Raw genomic sequence first — 17,279 nt, forward strand, 5'->3', positions numbered from 1 at the left:
CACATTAGGTATGGTGTGACTGCTGTACAATGCGCCTTCCCTCTGTCATGCGACATTCTGGGAAGTGAATTGGACGTTATCATAGCAAGAGAAAGGGCTGAGACAGACCCTTACTTCTGTTTTATCACAATGTGCTCGTATATCTCAGTTTCGACCCTTACCTCAGATTTCTGTAAGGCGGACACTGCAGGAAGCGCCTATATAGACGAATCACGCTTCGTGTTTTTCGCAGCTTCGCCCAATCCATTCGTGGTGCGAGGCAAAGCTCTCCGCCACTGAGCAAAGGTCAGGATGAAGTTGGCGCAGTGTTTTACGTACATCGGCATGCTTGCACCAATCGTTGAGTTGTTCGTTTATTAGTTTACTGTCTTTCTTTTGCTTTGCCTGTCGTTTGTTTATGCCTCTTGCTTAGGGAGTGAACGCTGGACGTTTTCCGCGTGCGTTTTCTTCTTCTTCGCGGTTTTTTTCTGTTTTTTTTTTTGCTCTCGCTTGAGAGAGTAAAAACAACAAACTTTACCCGCGCGGCAGGGGGAGAATGGGCCAAGCGCCATTAAGAAGAAGGAGGCGGCCAAGCGGTCCTAATTGCGTGCCGACGAGCGGCGGCACCGGGAGCCGAAACCGAGACGCGGCCTGACGCCGCTGTTCCCGGGGGCGCGGCGGCCGCAGATTTATGGCGGCCCCGGGCCGCATAATGCGCTTGGCTCTCCTCCTCCCCGACGGCGTCTATAAGTATAAATGGAGCGACCGCGGCCGGGGCACACTAAGAGGCTCTGAAAGATGTCTTGTTCCCGTGAAGCGGTTAATGGACTTTTATGCGGCCCAACAAGGTCTCGGGTTGCTTTTTCAACCCCCGCACGTCCAACTCGCCTCTCTGTCGGGCCGGGAGCCCCGGGCCAAGATGTAGGAGGGAGCCTTTGTGCCACGCCGCCGGACAAAGTGAGGCTGGCTGGGAGCCTCCGCGCTTCCGCCAGCGGGAGCGCACCCTGTCGGGGAGTTCTCGCGAGTGCCCCAGTCGATCCTGTAGAGGCGCTCGCTCGAGAATGTTCGGTGCGTTTGAAGGCGTCGCACGGGTGACGCTTGATCACCCGCTGCGGTCGGCTGCGTTCAGCGGAGCACGGACGAAAAATAACGTCTATCATGTACTTCGTGGAGGTTTTCAGACTTCCCTTGGCTGCTCCGCAATAATTTCGGTGGTGAGAAATTTAGGAGAATCAGCAGTTATCCTTTAAATACTAAAAGCATATATGGAAAACTTGCAGGTCCACAACGTCGTTACTGACTTTCGCACCGTCTCTTTATATCCGTCAGCTGGTACAGCTAGTAAATGCTGCAGTTGCCGACTAAAGAGGCGATCTTGATACGTGGTAACTACTTAGCCACTTGGGAAAAAAAGAGGTCGCTATACCTTAATAACAACATAATTTTGTGCCCAGAATGCTATTTAGTTCAGCACGATACTTACCGACGAACATTAGACCTTTCGCAAGTATTGTCGGAAATATGACTGCTAGAAATACTTATCAATTATTATTGATTAAAACGCATGTACAAGTACACCTCTTCATTGAACAATTCAAGTCACATGCTAGACAAAATCAAATGTATAAATGTAACTGTTATCTCAATTTTCAGTAAGCCCGCCCCCAACATGACCTAATATTGAACGGTTAACATGTTATGCTGGACGTTCATAACTAGGTGAAAACATAGCTTTTGTGCCCCATGGACATATTAGTTCTCTACCCTGAAGTTATTTTTGTAATGTCTGTTAGCTATTTCTAAATAATCAAAATGAGTACAAAATTGTGGTATTCTAATGACGAAACTATAAAGCTTGTCGAGATCACAATATACATCCCAATTAATAAATTTTGTACTGAAGTTTGCTATTTAGATAACAACAACAGGGTGGACACAATGATAGAAGCATTCAAATTCGCTCATTGTCATACGATTTCATACGCTCATAATTACGAGATTGTAGCACGAGATTTTAGATCTACCTGGCTGAAATTTCCTGCGATATGCATTAATCCACCTTTGTTCTTCATTTTTATTTACGGTATCGTTAGTAGCCTTAGATACGTAAAAAGATGGAAAAACATCAGACTGGCCACTACTAATTGTACAGCCTATTGAATAAAGTATTTGCGCACGGAGACTAAGCAAGCAACGGCTACTCCCTATGTAGCACATTGTGTCGCAATAGTGACAGCCTTGCTCAAAATTTACGTGAACTATAACATTAGCTTCACGTGAGCGCGTGCCTCAAGACCCGCTGTAGTTGGATTAACAGTTAGCCTTAGGCCAGTTCATGGCGCACTGATCTGGAAAAAAGTAAGGTACCAAAAACTAGGTTCAAAACATTGCTTATTTTTCTGAATTCTACGAGTGTACTCACCGGTACATGTACTGCCCCAAGCAGGACAATAAATATGTGTCAGAGTCGTAAAGTTAGAGTCACCCTTGTCCACTTTATAACTTGACTGCCTTATGGTGATATCGCACGAGCGCCAGCAACATGTGTCGTGATTTTGCAGGTAGTTTTTTCAATTCACTTGCACGCAACGCTTATCCACTTTCCATGATTCCGTCGATAACGTGGCCTGAAGGGTGTTTTTACCAAGTCCTTACTTTGCCCAAATTGCTTACGGTATATATGTTGCGGTAAAAACGACAAGTACTACATACCGCCGCATCGTACCAATGTCGCAAGAACGTCTGCCAAAGGTTGTTTCATACCGTGGCCTAAGATACGGTGTGCGGCAGCAGTACATCGTGCACATGGTGGATAAAGCACTGCATGTGCACGCTTTTTTAAACACACACACACACACACACACACACACACACACACACACACACACACACACACACACACACATATATATATATATATATATATATATATATATATATATATATATATATATATATATATATATATATATATATATATATATATATATATATATATATATATATATAAGATCTAACCGACAACATTGCCATGGAATGTATAAGGGAAGTTATTAGAACCAATGTAATGTAAATAAGAAGAAAAAAAAGTAAGTGAAAAAATAACCTGCTCACGGCAGGTTATTTTTTCACCCACTGTTCTTTCTTTTTATTTGCATAACATTGGTTCTAATAACTTCCCCTATACATTCCTTGGCATTATTTTCTGTTATATCTCATCAATATTGTGTCAAAACACGGAAAAACGAGCCCTTAGGTAGACACTTCTTTCCCTTACACACACACACACACACACACACACACACACACATATATATATATATATATATATATATATATATATATATATATATATATATATATATATATATATATATATATATATATATATATATATATATATATATATATATATATATGGTGGAGGGCCTCAGAAATTTCGACCACCTGGTGTTCTATATACCGTGCACCCAAATCTTAGTACACGGGCCTACAACATTTCCGCCTCCATGGGAAATGCAGCCGCCGCAGCCGGGATTCGATCCCGTGACCTGTGAGTCAGCAGCCGAGTATACCTTAGCCACTACACCACCGCGGCGGGCATTAATATATATATATATATATATATATATATATATATATATATATATATATATATATATATATATATATATATATATATATATATATATATATATATATATATATATATACACGGTAGAAAAAGAGGTCGACCACCGTGTGAAAAAACACTAGTTTTACTAACGTTTCGGCAGGTGGGCCTGCCTTCGTCGGAGTGAAGGCAGGCCCACCTGCCGAAACGTTAGTAAAACTAGTGTTTTTTCGCACGTTTGTCGACCTCTTTTTCTACCGCATTTTCCACCGGATCCATTGAATTTCACCCCACCATATATATATATATATATATATATATATATATATATATATATATATATATATATATATATATATATATATATATTTATAAATATATATATATATATATATATATATATGTAATAAGGGAAAGAAGTGTATACCTAAGGGCTCGTTTTTCCATGTTTTAACACAATATTAATGAGATAGTTGGTAATTTTTTCATCCACTTTTCTTTCTTCTTATTTACATTCCATTGGTTTTAATAACTTCCCCTGTACATTCCTTGGCATTACTGTCTGTTATATCTCATTAATATTGTGTTAAAAACACGGAAAAACGAGCCCTTAGGTATACACTTCTTTCCCTTATTTCATTTGAACGAGGGTCTCGTACTGGCAGACTTGGTGTGTTTAGGTTGTATAAGAGGGACAATCAATCAGCTGCCCGCTCGTAATAAGTTCACGTGCTACGTGACGCCAAACATGCGCATAAGAGTGTTTTCACACTCGTTGTTTGGCCTACAGATGGCGCTGACTGTCGCTCCTACTTCTAAATTCACAGATAAACCCAAAAAAGTGGATGGAGGGAGGGCCGCTGTGATAGCTCAGTGGTTAGAGCATCGAACGCGTAATTCGAAGGTCGTAGGTTCGATTCCTGCTCACAGTTGGTAATTTTTTCATCCACTTTTCTTTCTTCTTATTTACATTCCATTGGTTTTAATAACTTCCCCTGTACATTCCTTGGCATTACTGTCTGTTATATCTCATTAATATTATATATATATGTATATATATATATATATATATATATATATATATATATATATATATATATATATATATATATATATGCTTCATGATCGAAGGCACTACAATGATCCAGTAATCAATGATCGATGACATACGTACTACGACAGTGCGAGACATGGAGAAAGAAAAAGGAAAGAGGGAGCATTACGTCACACGAGTGCAGTCCACCCCTTGTCGGTTCAGCACGTGATGAAAACGTCAAAGCTTGCGGTAGGTTTTAGTACTCCCTGTGCTGTTCCGTCTTTGAACCACGTGCGTGAGCCTATGCGGCCGGCGCCGAACCATGCGCATTTCGATTAAAAGCTATCGGGCACCGCAATTCGAAGTATTGGCAAGTCTCATTGCCGGCGTCCTCTTTAGCGCAAAGTGTCACGTGTTGTGCCGACAATGCTGGCTTCAAAACGACATGACTTGCCAAGACTGCCCACGTGACGTCACGCTCCCTCCTTTCTTTTAGGGGCGAAGCTCCTCTAAGTCTAACCTTCATGCGACACGCATAACCGAGAGAGGAGACCAGAAAGAAAGCAGTATCTCCCGAACAGTATAATAGACGGCGCTGTCTGATAGAAATACATACTAACGTGGAAATCATGACATGACTTAGAATATTCTAGATGGCGCTGTACCGCTAATCTCCGAATTGCTGCTGCACGGGATGTGCCTGGTTACGCGGAGAACGAGCGCCTCTCTCAGTCTCCTGGATATCCGCCGTACGTGGCGGATCGTTGGTGGCGCATGGACGTAGCAGATGGCGGGCGCATTGAAAACGCTTGCGTTCGGCTTCCTTGGCTCGTGTCTCGTCGGTGTTACCCGCGTACCCTCTATATTCTCGAACACGATCAGACGCATGCACGACGGACGGACACACGGGCGCATGCACAGACGGAAATTTCGCCCCACTCATCATCATTCACTTCGTGGATATGCTGTTTTTTTTTCTTCCTCCAGAGTGCGAGAGAAAGGACGGCGAATAGTGCGCCACTTCCGTTGTCTGCATTTTGCAGTTTACAATCTCTTGTGGTTGTAACCTGGATGGCAATATAAAGCCACTAAAGTTATCCAAAGTAGAATAAAGAACCATTCTAGCATCTCTTTACTGCCCCCAAGGAAAGAGTGCGATGTAAAGAACGCATCGCACTGTTAGCGTTTCTTCCCCTCCCCCTCCCCGTACATCGGGGTAGTAACAGCATTTCTTAGCGAACTTCGGTGACTTTGTATCTATCTATCTATCTATCTATCTATCTATCTATCTATCTATCTATCTATCTATCTATCTATCTATCTATCTATCTATCTATCTATCTATCTATCTATCTATCTATCTATCTATCTATCTATCTATCTATCTATCTATCTATCTATCTATCTATCACCAGCTACGATTTTAGCTCTCCTGGCCCTTTTAGTAATTGTATCAATACGAAAAATAGTATGGTATAACATGACTGTATGATGAATATATGTGACTAGTCATAACATGAAAATCATGACATGTATGCCATGAACGTCTTGATTTACATTTCATGCTCTTGCTGCTCTTACGGTGGTTTCGTTCACATGACAAGTTGCAAAACTGGTATGGTACGACTGCCCTGCAGTAATGGTCTGCAGGGCACAAGGAACAGGCTCTAACGTGGAAATAATCACATGCCTGTCATGTAACAACAAGACTGCATGCCACGCTCATGTTGCGCTCGCGGTCATTTCTCTATATAGCTTTGCGTTTACCAAAATCGGTTGGTATTACGTCACGTGAATGGATGACGAAGGCAGTGACTGGTGCAAACACCATAATCATGAGATGCGTGTCATGTAAGAGCGTGACTACATGCCACAATCATGATTCGCTCACGGCCGTTTTGTTAGCTATACATATACCAAATTTGGTATTACTAGGCGTGAATGGGTGATGAAGTTAAATGACATGTCCAAACATGATAATCATGGCATGTGTGTCATCTTACGACATGACTACATGTCACGCTCATGATACACTTGCGGCCGTTTCGCTAGCTTCAGATATACCAAATTTGGTACTGCGTGACGCGAATGGACGACTAGGGTAATTGATACGTCCAAACATGATAATTAGGACATGCGTCTCATGTGAAACATGACTACATGCTACGCTCATAGCGCGCTCACGGTTGTTTTGCTAGCTTCACATACACCAATTTTGGTGTTACGTGAGTCAAGGGATTACGAAGGTATGTGACTGGTGCAAACATGATAATAATGACATAAGCGAACAAGCACATCATACTACGCTCATGATGCGCTCGCGACCGTTTCGCTAGCTTCGCGAATACCAAACTTGGTATTACATCCCGTGAATGGACGACGAAGGTAAATGACACGCAACAGAATCGAAAGTTGGGCTAGTTGGATATGCATGCATGCATGGTGTAACTGTCAGTTCAAGCACACGAATAAACAGAAAGGCAGAGAGGACAAGCGCTTGTCCTCTCTTCCTTTCTATTCATTTGTGCGCTTGAACTAACAGTTATACCATGTAAATGACACGTCCAAACATGATAATCATGACATGCGTGTCATGTAAGGTATGACTACACGCTACGCTCATTTCGCGCTCGCGACTGTTTCGCTAGCTCAAGATATACCAAAATTGGTATTGCGTGGTGTGAATAGGCGACGAAGGTAAACGACACGTCCAAACATGAGAATCATGACATGAAAGTCATGTATGGTATAATTTACGTCCGCATCATAACGTTGTGCTGATTTACAAGTGACATATGAAGCTTCCTCCTTCGTGCTTCGGATATCATTGATTCCGACTGTACGTGGGATCTGACGATTCTTTGTATGAAGAGACGTTTGCGTACACTAATATTACAGGGTCTCTATAGTTTTGACGTTGTAATCGTCTATCGGTCCGTGGAATTAGCTCGCCAAAGTTTGCGGAAACAAATGCGGAATGAACCCCTTCCCTTTCTTATACACGTGACTCAGTACCACGACCCATCTTTCGGTTAGCTGACTCCATCGGAAATTAATTACACGTCCCCCACTTCATACTTGAACAGAAATATGTTATCGTATGTATGGGGTGCCGCTAATTATGGTCGCTCCTATGTAAGGTCAGTCAGCCTCAGCGGTGATATGGTCGTGGTAGAATTGGGTACTGCCTTCGGTGTTGACAGCGGACCAACATAATCTCATCCCTGAGCGCGAGTTTACGCAGTGCTAAGTAGACAATATATGTCGTATGGGCAATGCCTACTTTTTTTTTAAGCAAGTATCCGCGAATGGACTGCTTTTTTGCGTTCAACAATGTTCACAGCAACATATCAAGTAAAGGGGTATTCGTGCGTTTGTCGGTACTGTGCTAGTGTGTGTGTGTGTGTGTGTGTGTGTGTGTGTGTGTGTGTGTGTGTGTGTGTGTGTGTGTGTGTGTGTGTGTGTTTACTTCTAATCACACCTTTCATTATACGTGCGTAACAGGACAGAGACCACTCATTATTGTGCAGTTAACATTATGGTTCAGGCTTGACAAATGTTATTCTATAGCCTTGGCAATATCTTAAAGTGTGTTAATTATTTCAAGCTACTGTTCTCGGCACTTTGGCATATAATCGTCGCATAGTGATAACACGCGTGAACATTTTCTTACACTGTGCTACAAATACGGGCTTATATATATTGCGCATCTGCCGTGAAGATTGCAACCTCACTTCACATAGAAATTACGCACGTGGACATTTCTGAGATATTGCCTAAATAAGACGAGTATACGACTCTCGAAAAACATATTCTTTGCAAAGGCGACAGAGGCCTATTGGTCACACTATAGTACACCCAATACTTACCATTCCATTTTAGTTCGTTTGTTGTTTGCCTGCCTGCTCATTTTGCGGCTACATTTCCATCTTTTTTTTTTTTTGCACGACCTCCGCATTCTATAACGTAGAGCTGCAAGCGAATCATTTCGATTCTCGTTGACCGCCCTGCCTTTGCCTCATTTTACTTAACCCTCGGGAGAGTGAAACATGAGAGTTCTTGTCGAAGAACTTGCTCTCAAAGTGCAGTAATTTAGGGCGAACAAGCTATAGCTTGTTGGTGTTCAAGAAATGTTCTAAATTCTGCAAAATACACTAGATGAGCTGAGCTGAATCTGACAATAAAGTGAAAAAGAAAATAAACTAAGAATATTCTCTTAACGAGACGGTAATGCTTATCGCTAATGTTGCTGCAAAAGCACTTTTTAAATTTTAAAGTACTTAGAACCCTTATTTTTCATGGACCAAACTTCTAAATATAAAAAAAATAGATCCTAAAATGGTTCACTGCATCTTAGAAGTGCATATTAAGAAAGTGGCTTAGCAAAACCAACCAACAAACAAACAAAACAAAAATGACAGGCCTGCGCGGAACGCCCTGCACTGTTACAGGGAAAGCTATAGAAGAGCGGCCTTTCACAGCCTTTTCTTAGCACTCATTGGGTCGCTGATGCAAGCACACTTGCAGGGTATACACCTCTTAAGCAGGTCGTGGTTAAATTCTGGCTATATTCAGGACATCAGACGAAAAGTGACTCGTTTCTTGTCTATATCCAGCTATTTAAGTGAGACCTTCTTAAGGGTGTACCCACTGCATGCGCCACAAATCATAGGAGGCAGGCATTCACTATTCGCCATCCTTCGTCATTCTTTGGGGAAGCGTGGTATATATATAGCGCTGCACCCTTGCAAGAAACTTTGTGCATTTTTTCTTTAGTGCTGCGGCTGACTATACAATGAAGAATTATGCCAGAAGATTTTGTAATCCCCACAATCTCCCACATTGGGTGTGCGCCACATTTCATAGGTGAACAAGATCAAGATGTTGTGAAGAGCTGAAGCCTTCGACAGCCCACTCTGGTTGTACTTCTGCCGTTTTAAAACGCTTTATTACTCATATTAACACGATTCATTTCCCGACATCAAGCCTGCATAAGGCCGGCTTGTGAAGGAGTTTCAAGCAACAGCGCGGCTCAGTGGCAAAATAGTGGGCTGCAAAGCTGGGGACCTCGGTTCGAATCCCGTTTTGCTGTTATGTTTTTTTTTCAGTGCAAATAGCTGGATAACTTCCCTGTACTTCCGCTTATTTCTTTCCTCCTTCTTATTTGCTGAGTTTCTTTCTTCTTTGGTGTGATAGTGGTTACGGACACCGGTGGCGGTGGACAAATAGGACGCGCACGTGAACCGTATTAATTTGTGATCTCATTTTAAAAGCTTTCATTGTAAAACACGGTCTTATGAAGCTTTGTATTTGAGTGTTGCTTGATTGCAGACATACATTCTCGGTTCGGGCATGTGTGTGTGTGTCTGTATGGGGCATGGGAATGACGAAACGGTAAGGGTGCACATACTAGCTTAATTCAGTGACGTCATGAACTGCTGGTTGCCGAGACGTAACTATCGTGCAAAAGTGACTCAACCGCTTATACGCATAGAAAACCCCACATCTGACGATATATACCTTCGACTGAAAGGCACCTTCCCTAGTTTAGCGCAGAATAGTGATAATCTCTGCTATATATAGCTGTATAGCAGAGACTGCAGCTGTTACTAACTGATCATTGTTGCATCCTACCTTGAATTTGTCGTGTCGTCAGAGAACACGAGTATTTTTTTATGAAAACTTCTGCTCAATGACGCATTGCGAAAATTTCGAAACAAATCGATTAAGGCTGCTATAGGGAGTTGGTGCAGTTACGTTTTGGTGGGCTAAAAGAAGTCATGTTCTTGTTGCTTGATCTTTCACTGGTGCTAGCCGAAGAAGCATGACCCCGGTCCGCCTACCAATCTGTAAGGCCTGAAACCTTGGTCATGCCATATGCACACTGTTGAAGAAGGCATTTAAATAAAGAAGAACAAGGCTTTAGTGTTTTTCTAAAGAACCCCGCTATTGCCTGCGAGAAAGATTTATGACTGTTAACGTATTTAAGAGGCACTGATGTGTTTGACGTGTTATGAATATCTCATAGAGCGATGTTGCAAGAGACGCCGTGCATGCGGAGCACTTGCTGAGCATGCACTTCGGTTGCATTTAAACGTGGCTGCAGCAATACTACACACCACGGGCACAGGCGGGTTAGTCACCCCCCCCCCTCCCCCTCCTCCCAAAAAAAGTTTTCGAATCATCGTGCGTTCACATGTCGGAAAATGGGTGACTATTATTTAAAGATGGGAGGAACGTTTCTTTTATATTCGGTGTCTAGATGCGTAAGTAACTGCCGTATTTCGTCTAATTCAATAGCTTCTGACGTTTAGAAGTCCAAATCGAATCGTCACTTCCCTATATAAGCCACACCTATAGCGAACGCTTCTTTCACGGCACCTAATGCACCCTGTTTCCTCTTTCACTGGTTGCAGTTCATTCGTCGGGCACCGCAGCTTAGCGTCGCAGTTGATATGACGGTTATTACTGGTGCGTGCAATGACAATATCGTGGGAGTCTCTGCGCGTAAAATAAACCTTGCAAAAAAATTGCTGGATGCGTTATTCTATAGGTACAGACTGCGGCATTCTTTTCGTCATGCCGGTGGGGCCCGACCTCACAAAGACTTCTCTCAATGGGCAGGGATGGATCGGGCGGAAGCTTTTAACAGCCTTCTAAATACCAACAAAGAGCAAAGTAATTTGGTCGTGGTTATTTGCCGAGACTGACTATGCGCGGACGAGCGACTGATCGTTGATAACGGGTCGTATTGAACGGAGAACATTAATGGGACGGCCCTCCACCATCTCTCACGCGCAAGCGGAGCTGTCATGTGCCGTCTAAAACGATCCACAAGTACAAATAAAGAGAACACGAAACAGATTTAAAGGCAGAGGCGAAAGAGCAGCCAGGCGAGATCAGCCCCGCAGATAGCAGGTGTACCGCATCCCTCCGGGAAGCTCTGTCAGCCGCCGATCAATGGAAGCGATGTATCCCGAACTTTTCGCAAATGTCGAGGGATCGCCTTCTCGGCGCTTTGATTGCTTTGTGTTGTTTTTTTCATGCATACCTTCTTCCACGGCAGTTTCCCCTCCTTTTGCCCCGCAACCTCCGCGTATCTCGTAACGAGCCGTCGTCTTCTTCTCTCGTCTAGTAGAGCGCTTCGGGCTGACACGCCGACGTACGTGGTGGCAGCAGCAGCGGTGAAGACGAAAAAAAAAAAAAGTTGAATCAGCATATCGCGCGGCTTTAAACAGCAAAAACCACTTTTGAAGGCTTCTCCAGTCTCCTTCTGTGTCGTCTGTTTATGCGGGGAGCGAGCGCGGCAGCCCCCGGGGATCAGAGCGGGCCTCTCCCCTCTCTGCTGTCGGCGGGGCGTTAACGAGGCCCACCACCGGCGATGGTGTCGGCGCCCAACCAGGGCCCATCTGTGAAGGAGCCAGCCATGCATGCCGATGAGCGACCAGGCGTTGCGGAGCGGCGCTTGTATTCGGGTGTCGCCGAATCCCCCTTCGCCTCTTCCGGGGAGCCACTCGAGTGCGGCGGCCGCAAAACGGAGTCGGCGATGCGTCCACCGCCGGGAGGGGTGCACGGCGACCAGATTGCAAACGGGGCGATGACAACGACGCCTCGGAGTTCGAGCCGGCAGTGTTACAACCACTCCGGGAAAGCCGCAGCTTACAGTAGTGCGGATGTGCGCCGTTGCGGCGACGAGTGCGCGGCGGCACACCAGGCGTTCTTTTTTTTTTTCTATTTTCCCAGAGTAACGCTGCAAACAGGGGCAAGGTGCGCGAAGCGAACGTCTACAGCGACTGACCGCTTAAAAACGACGCTCCATTCGTTCGATGACGACACGGTTGTCAAATGCTAAAGAAGCCATCGCTGTTATAAATGAACTGCAGACAGCATCAGCTGGTCTTAAGTTCTCATCATGGCCATTATTGAGTATAGTCACCTGTGTGGAACCTCCATTTAGATAATCAGCACGTTTGAAGAAAAAATACAAGGTTACAAGGAAGAAACATACAAGAGTATTAATGTGTCTTCGAGCAGCAAGATTTTTTTTCAATGTTAAGTGCGAATGCCGGAATATCCAACACTGCAGTATTTCAACTGTGTCTGTTTGAGGCTCGAGCCCAAAAGTAGAGGCGTGCAGAATTCCGCGATTATACACTCTGTAGCGGGGAAGACGAAAAACATACATGATGTATGCACCATCGTAGTCGTTGGCACTGCACCCACTGCGCCATTTTCCGTCGTGGAGTGTAGCTGAGCAACGCTTTTATAAAGCCTTTAGAGGCCCCCCAAAACGCACAAGTTCCGTAGAAGATGGAAAGTTCTTCAACATGGGGAATGTCACTTTATACCAAACGTTTTGCAAAGTTTTCTTTGAAGCTGCAACCTCGTAAAAGCCAAGTCGAGATGACGTTGAAGCCTTGGAGAAGGCGATTCCGCTTGTCTAAACGTCGGCTTCAGCGACATTCCTTGTGTTCAGAACTTTTGATCTCTTTTTAAGGTATAACACTTATTTAGCGACCGATAGATAAGAAAGCTTTGGGTCCGATAAGTTATCTAATTAAGTCCTCGTACATTGTATAGCTATACAGTTCCCGATAACATAAGTGAAATAATATGGAAGCTCTGCGAACGTGTGCGCATGTCCTTCATTCAGTTCTGGTAATTATCTCAATGTACAGGGCTCGGCCAGTCAATCGTATAATACTCGGAGAGCGTGGTTGCCGGCGCTTGGTTAACCACAGGCGAGCGCGTGTGAAACCAAGCTGATGCATTTTGGTGTATGTATACGGTAGACTCTTCGTGGCACGTGTTAATTGCATCCTTTGGACAGCGGTCAGTCTGTGGTTCTTAGTGGCGCCGGCATGGCGCACTGCAAGGCGTGCATTAAAAGCTATGATCATGCACATTCGCGTGCCTCAATGCACGAAGCAACCAGCAGTGCTCCTTCGGCGCCACCATGAACCACGAAGTGAACTGCTGTCTACTGGATGCAGTCCCCGTGTATCACGAGTGATCTCACCCTCACTGCGCCAGCTTGCTCTCACAATCGCTCACCTATGGCGCAACAATCGCAGGCAACCACGTACTCCATGCAAGCACCGCATTTTACTCGCCGACTGCTGCATACACTCAGAAAGGCGATTCGACGATTGAACTGGCGTTAGAAGGTTGTTACGCTTTATAAAAGTCCTTTAAAGCTCGTCTTCAGAGCCATGATATGTAACTTCCAGTTAATGCCCCTCGTGAAATAGTGACAGCAATAATGATGAATGTAAAATACCACTCGTGTACACAACAGTGCAAAGAGACGGGATGTATAAAGATCTATATACAACTGCGTGAACCTATACCAGGACCAACCCATACACTTCGGTACCATACATGCATGCCGCCAAATTCGCTCTTGTGGGGCCGATGTCACTGCCACCTCAATGCGCAAGTTAACTAGGGACACTGCCAAAAAAATGACCCCCCGATTCTGAGCTGCACCAATTCCCTTAAACTGTAGAAAAATTAAAGAGCTGTCATTAACGAAGCCACGAAGCTGAAAATAACAACGTCAATAAAAGCCAAAAAGCTGGACTGGTGTACAATGCTAATGAGGAATGGTTTTTAGCTCAGAGTCCAGTCGAAAAACTGCCACTACTTAGTCCATGAAATTCAAACTGTTTACTAACAGAAATTTGCTATCTGTTTCTTAGTTTAGTAATCAAGGCATGTAAATGTCTAAAGACTATGTCATTCTATAGCCGCCAAGGCATAGTCACTTTGTACATTTTGTATTCGGTGGACTATCCCCCCCCCCCCCCAAAAAAAAAATGAAAGTGCGATGTTCCCCTTACTTCTAAATGCCTCAGTTTGGCTTTGTGGTAAGTTCTCTGTACGTCTTTTTCATAATATCAAAAGTACAAGCTATTTCTAAGTTAGATAAATGGTTTTATTAGTTATAACTACTGTCTAAAATGACCGTGCTTTAAAATGATTCCTATTATTTGGAGCTTCATGGATGAGTGTTGGCACATCTATACATTGTTTGTATGTGAGGCGTGAGGTGCATGGAGGAGCATTCACGAAAGAAATTGGCAAGAACTGTCTGCACCGAACAGCCGCAGGAAGTAGAGGTATGCTAAACGTAGCATGGTAGACAAGCTATCCCAGGGGGCATGAACATATGGCTTTCGCCGTTAGTTAAAGAGAAAGTGTATTGCATCAAGCGGGCATTTGGCTTCTGCTTTTGAGGCATCAGACCGGTGGATGCTACTAAGTGAGTGGGGGGTTCGTTTTCACTCCATGGATTCTCTGTATTCGAGCAAATGAACGTCAAAGCGACGCGGCGACGGGGTTAAGCGAGGCACGAAAGGCTTTTCCTTCTAAAGCACTAAAGCGTGGTATTCGTTAATGGAAGCCCCTAGAAGTGGCAAGTAGTATATAGGCGATATATGTATATACAAATCGAGAGAGAACTTGCGCATGCATTGCGTCTTTTCCCTAAAGTACGTACTGGGCGGCTTTAACTCTTCTGGGACGCCCCCATAGGAGAGGCTTAGCACGAGGAGGAGCGGACACAAGGGATGACGATCACGGTGGCCGGTTGCATCACGCAGGCAGACAACTCTGCTGAGTCATCTTCTGCTGTGCCGTCTTCCAGCTGGTCGCGGTGGCAGCGGCGATCAAGCGCGCTCAATGTATTCTCTACCCCCCACCCTTTTCTTTTTTATGAGAGCCACGGTGGCCAATGGGGCAGGGCGGGCCCTGTTAACTACCTGTTAGCACTCGCCGGGTCGCCCGCGGGCCAGGGAGGTCTCCGAATGGCGCGAAAGGACGACGAGTGGTCGGGGAAGCGCTGCAGTGCGGCGTCGCACCCGAAAACAAGCAAGCTGACGCGCGGTAACGATCCGCCCGCGGAGGGGCACGAATCAATGTGAGACGGCAAGGGGTAACAGTCCCTGAAATGGACTCGGAATGGATCTGCGGAGCCGTCGCACCGCCTCCTCCGAAAGGGGCTCAAAACAGCGCCCTGGGGACGAACGGGTCCTTCGCGCGGATATCCACCTCTCCCTTCTCGGCTCCGTTGCCTCCTTGCTATCTTCCCCGCTCTATACTGAGGCGCGTTCAGAGCGCTCAGGCTGCCTTAGTAGCGAGGCTCTTAGCTAAAGAGGGTTCTGGATGAGGCGAGAATCACTTTCGGCTGTAGAAGGAGTGGAGATTTCCTGTACTTGCTTACTGAAGCAGCCGTGAGTGTGCAACAGTCTCTGATTTCTTAGAAGGAAAAAGCGAGCTCTCTTATACAAACCCGTGCACGTGTTTTTTTTTCTTTTTACTGTTTCCAGTGGATGGCACTTTGGTAAGGCGACGTGCGGCCACTTGAAATGGGCAAATGAGTGGTGCTCATTGGAAGGTGCACTGGACTATACAATTGGTGCTGCGCTGTTATGTTTGATTTCTTATGACAAAAGTAAGACGTTGAAGCTATATATATATATATATATATATATATATATATATATATATATATATATATATATTTGTGTGTGTGTGTTTGTGTGGAAGTATACCTGAAAGAAAATGTCAATGGCTGTTTTAGCTCTTGTTCTTACGTTATTTAGTGAATAGCGATTGTTATGATCGCTTAACTCTACACTCAATGTAATCGTTTACTTCGCAGAGAAGAATGCCTGAACCTGTCTTACGAACTGAGCTAGTAGCTTGGGCCAGTTGAATACAGCACGATAAACCCCGGGGCAGTGAGGAGACGAGCGCTGGAGTTGTTTGCTATATAAGAGCCCGAGTCTTTCGGACTGTTTCAGAGGGGTATACGTCTATCGTATTACACGCAGCAAAGGAGAAACTCTGTAACAGCGAATCGTCACTCGGTGAAGGAAAGAAAATGATACAGCGAGAAGGAAGCACTTCCTGTCAGTCGGCGGAGAAGGAACAAGTTGTAAAACGCGCGTTAAACAAGAAAGCTGCCTCGCTTCCCCCACCTCGAGTAGCTACGTGTCCATCTTCGTGGCTATAGCGTGCGCGCCTATATAGTGCTGCGGCTCTTCCGTTGGCGCGGCAGCAGCGGAGCGGGGCTGTGTGGATGGCGGTCTCGGCCAGGTAAATGATCGCCATTAGGGAGCGGCGGGAGGGGCTCGCCGTCTCGGGTTCCAATGGCTGCCGGGTTGCTCGCTGATCGACTCAGGCGCGCCACCGTCGCAAGCACGCCCGCTAATTGGGATAAGTGACTCGCCGTCGCTTGGGGGGATGGAGAAAGTGGTAAAGGGGTGGCCGGCGAAAGAAGAGGCCACCATTTACTCCTCGTTGACGTCACCCGCGGAGGGGGAGGTAATTCGAGCCTCCACGCACGGGCGCTTGACGGAGAGCCGCTCGTGACGCGCGCACTGACTGACTGCCACGCGGAATCCGGCCGTCACATCGCCGCAGCCCGTTGGCACTCATTTCACCGCGAGCGGCACCCGACGGTTTTTCGCCTCTCGTCAGCAAAAAAAAAAAAAAAAAAAAAAAAAAACCGTTTTGCCCCGTCATCCTCATTCTCGCCGTCTTCTCGTTGGATGTTACGCCTCGGAGCCGCGAGAGGGAAGGGTAAAAGAGGCGCGGAATATAAATAACCTTTATTGGGTGCTCGAGCTTGTGATTTACCTATTT

At 45.2% G+C, this 17,279-nt stretch overlaps 1 protein-coding gene and 1 non-coding gene across 2 annotated transcripts in view; one reads left to right on the forward strand and one right to left on the reverse strand.

The window, feature by feature from the left end:
- LOC119186332 (uncharacterized) overlaps positions 1 to 17,279 on the reverse strand; it is a 97,018-nt gene that overhangs the window by 67,297 nt on the left and 12,442 nt on the right. The window lies entirely within an intron of this gene.
- Positions 4,452 to 4,524, forward strand: TRNAT-CGU (transfer RNA threonine (anticodon CGU)). Its single transcript has one exon. It is a non-coding gene; the product is annotated as a tRNA-Thr (tRNA).

Source organism: Rhipicephalus microplus, chromosome X (assembly GCF_043290135.1).
Source record: "Rhipicephalus microplus isolate Deutch F79 chromosome X, USDA_Rmic, whole genome shotgun sequence".
Taxonomy (NCBI): domain Eukaryota; kingdom Metazoa; phylum Arthropoda; class Arachnida; order Ixodida; family Ixodidae; genus Rhipicephalus; species Rhipicephalus microplus.